General features: G+C 43.4%; 1 long non-coding RNA gene across 1 annotated transcript in view; it reads left to right on the forward strand.

Moving 5' to 3' along the window:
- Positions 1-5,662, forward strand: part of LOC123754227 (uncharacterized) — a 5,796-nt gene extending 134 nt beyond the window's left edge. The window contains exons 1-2 of the long non-coding RNA XR_006772362.2: positions 1-610; positions 4,914-5,662. The exon at positions 1-610 is cut by the window's left edge and continues 134 nt beyond it. This is a non-coding gene — a long non-coding RNA (uncharacterized lncRNA). The remainder of the gene's footprint in view (positions 611-4,913) is intronic.
- The last annotated feature ends 4,241 nt before the right edge of the window (positions 5,663-9,903 follow it).

Here is a 9,903-nt window from a genome sequence, read left to right on the forward strand (position 1 = left end):
GAGAATGAAAAGAGACACTCAGAATGCTGATAGAGAGGGTATTGACCAAGGAAGCACCAATGGTTTAGTCGGACATTGATCTTGAAAGTTTTGAAAAAAAATGGGAATGGGGCATAGCCTGCAAGCGAGGTAGGGAAGAAATGGGTATATTTTGGGCGAAGATGGAATGGGACATTTATTCTAGTGGAGGTAGGAAGGAAGAGGAGCATACTCTAGTAGAAGTAGGAAAGAAGAAGGCAAGTTTTCCGGGACTAGTAGAAAGGAAGATGGCACGCTTTCCCAGCTAAGTATGAAGGGATCAGCCCCAATTTATGACGAAAGGAAGGGATGAGGCTCAATTGAAGGAGATAGGAAGGTAGGCGTCATAGTTAAATGTGGTAGGACAGGAGGAGGCATAATTAAAGGTAATAGGAAGGAAGGACACTGCACAGAGAGCGGAAGTGATGTGGTCAACCCAGTAGGCGGGCAAGGGCCATGTGTGGGGGCGCCATGACACAAGTGGTCTTGGCCCAGTAGGCAAACGGCAGTATAAAAACTCTCCTCCCTTGCTGGCCTCTGCATCAGTCTGCGTGTGTTCTCCGCCTGTTGTACTCCTCTGGATACACTCTCTGTGAGTAACTGAAACTCCTACCTGTCGATCACTGCTAAATTCGTATAATATATGTTTACGATAACGGTACAACTTATTTGCATAATGAAGAGTATCAATCAGTTCATCCAATATCTATGTCTGTTCACTGCGAATTTGTCTGGCATTGATTGTCAAGTCTGTCAACAACGGGGCTTCCTATTAAGGCTAACAATACTTTAATATCCAAACGAGAAGCATGCATTACTCCGAGTAAACTCTCAGTGTATATACACTATGTGGAATGATTAATATTGTGAAAAATAATAATATTAAGTCATTGTGTCGTGAGACAGGCACCCAGTGTATATATTTGCATGTTAGCTTTATATCGAGGTTTCAGACAAGGTCGAATTACTGACCCTTCTTAGGATGCAACCCTACTGTGGTAGGAAGCTAATCACAACAAGCTGATTAACTCCTGAGTACCTATTTATTGAAAGGTGAACAGTGCATTAAGTGACAGGAAACGCGCCGAATCATTTTTATCTCTCCAGGGACTTGATCACTGCATATCCGTTTGTGAGGTGAGAACGATCCCGACCAAGATACTAGAAAACTTTAAACTTCTATATTTAAGTTTACGTGGAAGACAAAATGTTTACATAGAAGTATAAATATTTACGTTAAAATAATAGTTAGATGAAAGTCAAACAAATTATTTTGGTAGTATTTGGTGTTGGAAGTCTGAATATTTACGTAAGTCTTAACGTTAATATAGAAGTCTTAATATTTACATGAACGTCAGAATATTTATATGGAACTCTAAAGTCTTACCATAGAGTCTCAAACTTTATGTCAACGACAAAAGGTTTACGAAAACTTTTCAATATATGTGTACCTTGAGGTTACCTTGAGGTGCTTCCGGGGCTTAGCGTCCCCGCGGCCCGGTCGTCGACCAGGCCTCCTGGTTGCTGGACTGATCAACCAGGCTGTTAGACGCGGCTGCTCGCAGCCTGACGTATGAGTCACAGCCTGGTTGATCAGGTATTGGTGTAAAGATGTATGTGATAATCGTTCCTTGTCGGCGTACAATCAACGTGCATATATATTTTAAAAAGGCATTTGCGTGATTTTTTGTGCAATGCCTTCGAATTTTCTTATGTAATTTGAATTTTCATATTTGTGGTTTTAAAGTTTGAAACTCGTATAACTTAATTGTTATTTTTAATTTTGTTTATGATTTGTTTTAAAGTTACTTAGACAATAACAATTTATTAACTCTGTCTCTCTCTCTCTCTCACACACACACACACACACACACATACACACACACACACACACACACACACACACACACACACACACACACACACACACACACACACACACACACACACACACACACACACACACACACACACACACACACACACCATGCATTCTTCTGTTGCTTCTCGGATTTTTCCCTTTGGGCCGGGATGAACCTGTTTACTGCCTCCTGACACTTTTGGGTAACATAGTCCATCATACCCTGTACAGACTTGTCTGTCCATGGATTGGAACCCATGGAACAGCCTCCCCCACCAGCAGAACACTCACCAAGGAGGCGATTTGAGAAGGGACAGAAGAAAGTGAGCCTCAAAGCGATGTACACTAACATAGATGGAATTACAAATAAAGCAAATGAGCTTGGAGAACTGGTACTAGAGGAAAACCCAGACATAATAGCCCTCACAGAAACAAAGATCACGAAAACGATAACAAATGCAGTGTTCCCACAGGACTATTATGTTATGAGGAAAGAGAGGGAAGGAAGAGGTGGGGGTGGTGTAGCTCTGCTGGTAAGAAAAGGCTGGGATTTTGAGGAGATGGATATTCAGGGCTGTGAAGGTTTCAGTGACTACATAGCAGGTACTGTAACAAATGGAGGGAAAAAATTATAGTCGTAGTCATATATAATCCACCACCAAATGACAGAAGACCTAGACAGGAATATGATAGAAACAACATGGCCACCATTAACATAATAGAAAGAGCAGCTTCTGTTGCTAGCAGGAATGGATCTGGACTACTAATTATGGGAGACTTCAACCATGGGAAGATAGATTGGAAGAACAGAGACCCGCATGGAGGACCAGAAACATGGAGAGCTAAGCTGCTGGACGTGGCAACAAGAAACTTTCTAAGCCAGCACATCAAAGAACCAACAAGAATGAGAGGAGAAGATGAACCAGCAATGCTTGATTTGATATTTACCCTAAATGAGTGGGATATAAGGGAAGTTAAGATGGAAGCGCCCTTGGGAATGAGTGACCACAGTGTATTGAACTTTGAGTACCTGGTAGAGCTAGGACTTATCTCCCCCAAAAAAGAACTAGGAATCAAAAGGCTGGCATACCGAAAGGGGAATTATGAACAGATGAGAAGTTTCCTAAGTGAAATACCTTGGGACACAGACCTCAGAGACAAGTCTGTACAGGGTATGATGGACTATGTTACCCAAAAGTGTCAGGAGGCAGTAAACAGGTTCATCCCGGCCCAAAGGGAAAAATCCGAGAAGCAACAGAAGAATTCATGTTTTAATAGGGCATGTATGGAAGCAAAGAAACTGAACAAAAAGGCGTGGAGGAACTTCCGGAATAACAGAACACCAGAAAGCAGAGAGAGATACCAGAGAACCAGGAATGAGTACGTCAGGGTGAGAAGAGAAGCAGAGAAAAATTTTGAAAATGATATAGCAAACAAAGCCAAGACCGAACCAAAGCTACTCCGCAGTCACATCAGAAGGAAAACAACAGTGAAAGAACAGGTATTGAAACTTCGAACAGGCGAGGACAGGTATACAGAGAATGACAGAGAGGTGTGTGAGGAACTCAACAAGAGGTTCCAGGAGGTCTTCACAATAGAACAGGGTGAGGTCACTGTGCTAGGAGAAAGGGAGGTAAACCAGGCGGCCTTGGAAGAGTTCGAAATTACGAGAGAGGAGGTCAAGAGACAACTGCTGGATCTGGATGTTAGAAAGGCTGTTCTATTGAGGCTGGTACATAAGCTGGAGAGACAGGCAGGTGTAGCTGGTAAGGTGCTCCAGTGGATAAGGGAGTATCTAAGCAATAGGAAGCAGAGAGTTACGGTGAGGGGTGAGACCTTCGATTGGCGTGAAGTCACCAGTGGAGTCCCACAGGGCTCTGTACTCGGTCCTATCTTGTTTCTGATATATGTAAATGATCTCCCGGAGGGTATCGATTCATTTCTCTCAATGTTTGCGGACGATGCTAAAATTATGAGAAGGATTAAAACAGAAGAGGACTGTTTGAGGCTTCAAGAAGGCCTAGACAAGTTGAAGGAATGGTCGAACAAATGGTTGTTAGAGTTTAACCCAACCAAATGTTATGTAATGAAGATAGGTGTAGGGAGCAGGAGGCCAAGACAAGATATCATCTGGGAGAGGAAATTCTTCAGGAGTCAGAGAAGGAAAAAGACTTGGGTTGATATCACGCCAGACCAGTCTCCTGCAGCACATATCAAGCGGATAACATCAGCGGCATATGCCAGGCTGGCCAACATACGAACGGCATTCAGAAACTTGTGTAAAGAATCATTCAGAACTTTGTATACCACATATGTCAGGCCAATCCTGGAGTATGCAGCCCCAGCATGGAGTCCATATCTAGTCAAGGATAAGACTAAACTGGAAAAGGTTCAAAGGTTTGCCACCAGACTAGTACCAGAGCTGAGAGGTATGAGCTACGAGGAGAGACTACGGGAATTAAACCTCACTTCGTTGGAAGACAGAAGAGTTTTGGGGGACATGATCACCACATTCAAGATTCTGAAGGTAATTGATAGGGTAGATAAAGACAGTCTATTTAACACAGGGGCAACACGCATAAGGGGACACAGGTGGAAACTGAGTGCCCAAATGAGCCACAGAGATATTAGAAAGAACTTTTTTAGTGTCAGAGTGGTTGACAAATGGAATGCATTAGGGGGTGATGTGGTGGAGGCTGACTCCATACACAGTTTCAAGTGTAGATATGACAGAGCCCGATAGGCTCAGGAATCTGTACAACTGTTGATTGACGGTTGAGAGGCGGGACCAAAGAGCCAGAGCTCAACCCCCGCAAACACAACTAGGTGAGTACAACTAGGTGAGTACACACGCACACACACACACACACACACACACACACACACACACACACACACACACACACACACACACACACACACACACACAAAATCAATCTCATGCCGCTTTTTGGCAATAGCCAGACCATATTATTGTATGATTCCTCTCAGTTTCTTTATCTACTGGCCGCTCACCACCTCTCTCCTCCCACAGATAAGCCATGATTAAGCTGACCCTCCTGGTTGTGTTGCTGTCACTCAGCCTGACAATGGGCGAAAAAACCGATGATGACTCCAAGAACGACCCTAAGAATGCTCGATTTTTCTTACCGAATCTGTTCGACGTGTTCAAGCCTAAGCCGTTTCCCCCTCCATTTGGCGGAGGCGGCTTTTTCCCAGGCTTTGGTGGAGGTTATCCTGGTGTTTTTCCAGGATTTGGTGGTCCAGGATTTGGTGGTCTACCATTCGGGGGCTATCCTGGTGGCTATGCAGGAGGCTATAATGGGGGCTATCCTGGTTTCGGTGGTTAAAAAGCAAAGAGATCCAGGTGTGTAAACAAGTGATTTTTTTTTAGCGGCAGCGCAGTGGGATGGTCCAGCTTGGAGGAATGTTGACCGTGAAATGCAAGTCTCGTCCATACAAGTCAAGGCCTAATCGTTAATCATCCGTCCACTTCGTGTAGCTTTAAGGTCAATTAACACATAGGCTATAAAGCTTCTCAGCATATTATACACACAGATATATCACTAATTTATTTAACATTCATCACATTATATCACTGTGTTTTCCCTTCACGTTCTCCTCTGTCAGTGTAGATCATCAGCTTAGTACTCACCTTCACTCCAAGCAGCCCTCTTCCCCAACTGGGACAGTGGGTCTAGTCAAAGTAGTTTCCTGGACCATTGTAAATGTGTGTGAGTCTTTAATGCTCTTTGAGTGTAAATATATATTAAAATGAATGTCTTATATGTTTCCTTTACCCTTATTGCTGTTCCTTGAGATGCGGCAGTGTTGACAAAGCTGTCTCTCAGTGGCAGGCATACACGCCGATAACACGATGGGTTATTACTAAAAGGAACACTTTCTACAGTGAAGTGTGCAGATGCCAAAGGTGTTTTACAAAGATGTAGTTTGAAGATGTTTGAAGATGCAGATGTTACAAAGATCCAGTAACTGATTAGAAGTAAAGAAGTGTGACTAATTTGTATGCGTTATAACGGTTAATATTTTGCGAGTAATTACTAATATTTAAAAACTGTGGTTCGTTTGCTCAATAAAATCAGATATACAGCCTATTTTTAACTTGGGATCGTATGCATCCCGTCCTCCTAAGGCCTCAAAACATCAAGAAAACGGTTAATATAAAGTGTTCCCTCCTAACCTAGATCTCCCAATTACTTGAGGTGGACGGTAGAGCGACGGTCTGGCTTCATGCAGGTCGGTGTTCAATCCCCGACCGACCAAGTGGTTGGGCACCACTTGGACGGTTGGGGACGGCCCTTCCGCACGGCCCATCCTAAATCCTTATCCAGACCCCTTCCAAGTGCTTCATAGTCGTAAGGGCTTGGCGCTTTCCCCTGATAGTTTACTTCCCACGCCTAACCAACACATTAAGCAAGAGGACCCAAAACAGAAAACGGGAGAGTACGTCACTTGCGCGAGCCGCTTTCATTTTCTCGTTACGAATTTTTTTAGCCTTTGTAACACATACAAACGAAAAGCGACGTTGTTTCTAAGATGACAGGTTGTCATATCAATGAGATGATGTTCATTTTCTGAGGGGCTGTTCTTCATTATTAAGTTGTTTAAAGTTGATCAATAATTAACATGGAACACTGTACCTGGGACTGGGAAAATATGAACGTCAAACAAATTTGCTGAGTTACAGTGTCAAAAATACAAATGTGACAGGAAATGGTCTAATAGATTGTGTGTGTGTGAGTGTGTGTACTCATCTATTTGTACTCACCAATTTGTGCTTGCGGGGGTTGAGCTTTGGCTCTTTTGTCCCGCCTCTCAACTGTCATTTAACTGGTGTACAGATTCCTGAGCCTACTGGGCTCTATCATATCTACATTTGAAACTGTGTATGGAATCAGCCTCCACCACATCACTTCCTTGTGCATTCCATTTACTAACTACATTGACACTGAAAAAAAATCTTTCTAATGTCTCTGTGGCTCATTTGAGTACTAAGTTTCCACCTGTGTCCCCTTGTTCGTGTTCCACCCTGTCAGTTCCCCTGAGAATCTTGTAGGTGGTTATCATGTCTCCCCTCACTCTTCTGACTTCTAGGGACGTGAGGTTCAGCTCCTTCAGACTTTCCTCGTAGCTCATACCTCTCAGTTCCGGGACAAGTTTGGTGGCATACCGCTGAATCTTCTGTAACTTTGTCTTGTGTTTAACGAGATATGAACTCTAGGCAGGAGCTGCATATTCCAGGATTGGTCTGACATAAGTGGTATACAGGGTCTTGAACGATTCCTTACACAAGTTTCTGAAATCAGTTCGTATGTTAGCCAACCTAGCATATGCCGCTGATGATATCCTTTTGATGTGGGCCTCAAGGGACAGGTGTGACATCAACCCCCAGATCTTTCTCTCTATTTTACTCATGCAGGATTTCACCTCCCAGATGGTACCGTGTGTTCAGTCTTCTGCTCCCTTCGCCTAATTTCATTACTTTACACTTTCCAGAGTTGACCTTTAGCAGTCATTTTCTACACAATTCCGTCAGTTTGTCCAGGTCATCCTGTAGTCTCTGTCTATCTTCATCTGTCGTGAGTCTTCTCATGATTTTTGCATTATCAGCAAACATTGAGAGGAATGAGTCTATACCCTCTGGAAGATAATTTACACATATCAGAAACAGGATGGGTCCAAGTACAGAGCCCTGTGGGGCTCCGCTGGTGACATCTCGCCACTCTGATGTCTCACCCTCACAGTTACTTGCTGTTTCCTGTTGCTTAGATACTCTCTTATCCACTGGAGCACCTTACCTTTTACTTCTGCCTGTTAGTGGTGGTGGTGGTGGTGGTGGTGGTGGTGTGTGTGTGTGTGTGTGTGTGTGTGTGTGTGTGTGTGTGTGTGTGTGTGTGTGTGTGTGTGTGTGTGTGTGTGTGTGCGTGTGTGTGTGTGTGTGTGTACTCACCTATTTGTACTCACCTATTTGTGCTTGCGGGGGTTGAGCTTTGGCTCTTTGGTCCCGCCTCTCAACTGTCAATCAACTGGTGTACAGATTCCTGAGCCTACTGGGCTCTATCATATCTACATTTAAAACTGTGTATGGAGTCAGCCTCCACCACATCACTGCCTAATGCATTCCATCCGTTAACTACTCTGACACTGAAAAAGTTCCTTCTAACGTCTCTGTGGCTCATGTGGGTACTCAGTTTCCACCTGTGTCCCCTTGTTCGCGTCCCACCAGTGTTGAATAATTTATCCTTGTTTACCCGGTCGATTCCTCTGAGGATTCTGTAGGTTGTGATCATGTCTCCCCTTACTCTTCTGTCTTCCAGTGTCGTAAGGTGCATTTCCCGCAGCCTTTCCTCGTAACTCATGCCTCTTAGTTCTGGGACTAGTCTAGTGGCATACCTTTGGACTTTTTCCAGCTTCGTCTTGTGCTTGACAAGGTACGGGCTCCATGCTGGGGCCGCATACTCCAGGATTGGTCTTACATATGTGGTGTACAAGATTCTGAATGATTCCTTACACAGGTTCCTGAACGCTGTTCTGATGTTAGCCAGCCTCGCATATGCCGCAGACGTTATTCTTTTTATGTGGGCTTCAGGAGACAGGTTTGGTGTGATATCAACTCCTAGATCTTTCTCTCTGTCCGTTTCATTAAGTACTTCATCTCCTATTCTGTATCCTGTGTCTGGTCTCCTGTTTCCACTGCCTAGTTTCATTACTTTGCATTTACTCGGGTTGAACTTCAACAGCCATTTGTTGGACCATTCACTAAATCTGTCTAGGTCATCTTGTAGCCTCCTACTATCGTCCTCAGTTTCAATCCTCTTCATAATTTTTGCATCATCGGCAAACATTGAGAGAAACGATTCTATACCCTTTGGGAGATCATTTACATATATCAGAAACAGTATAGGTCCAGAGACTGACCCCTGCGGGACTCCACTCGTAACGTCTCGCCAATCTGAGACCTCACCCCTCACACTGACTCGTTGTCTCCTGTTGCTTAGGTACTCCTGTATCCAACGGAGTACCTTCCCCTTCACTCCAGCCTGCATCTCCAGCTTTTTCACTAGCCTCTTGTGTGGCACTGTATCAAAGGCTTTCTGACAATCCAAAAATATGCAGTCTGCCCACCCTTCTCTTTCTTGCCTTATTTTGGTTGACTAGTCGTAGAATTCAAGTAACCCTGTGAGGCAGGACCTGCCATCCCTGAACCCATGTTGATGCTGTGTTACAAAGTTCTTTCGCTCCAGATGCTCCACTAGCTTTCTTCGCACAATCTTCTCCATCAGCTTGCATGGTATGCAGGTTAGGGACCCTGGCCTGTAGTTCAGTGCCTCCTGTCTGAACACACAGTTCAGACAGTTCAGACACACACACACACACACACACACACACACACAGTGTGTGTGTGTGTGTGTGTGTGTGTGTGTGTTTGTGTGTGTGTGTGTGTGTGTGTGTGTGTGTGTGTGTGTGTGTGTGTGTGTGTGTGTGTGTGTGTGTGTGTGTGTGTGTGTGTGTGTGTGTGTGCAAGAAACTCATACGTTGCTCGAGTTATTACCACCAGTAACATATGTTATCAAAATAATCCAACAAGAAATTGAGTGTTAGCAAATCTTAAAGCTCTCGTAAATTGAAAAGCTGTCATTCATATCCAACATTTATACGGCACTAAATATAATTATCATTTGCTGCTTTAAAATGATTAACATCTTGATATGCTATAGAGCTTAAGACGGATAGATGTTTGAAATATTTTACGTATTTTATATTTCAGAGAAGTTTATAAATATCATCAGGTCACAACGAAGCAGCCAAGGAGCTGCCAATTAATTACGAAGGAATATAACTTCTAGCGTTGATTAACTGTCAATCTTAGATAACCTCATAAGTTTAATGTGTGTAAATCACGAAAATTAACACGTGATGATAATAATTTTTAATAAAAATTCTAATAATAATTTTAATGAATTTGAAAAAGCCAATACGCTCTCATTAAGAAAATAAAAATA

The sequence above is a fragment of the Procambarus clarkii genome, chromosome 18 (assembly GCF_040958095.1).
Source record: "Procambarus clarkii isolate CNS0578487 chromosome 18, FALCON_Pclarkii_2.0, whole genome shotgun sequence".
Lineage (NCBI taxonomy): Eukaryota > Metazoa > Arthropoda > Malacostraca > Decapoda > Cambaridae > Procambarus > Procambarus clarkii.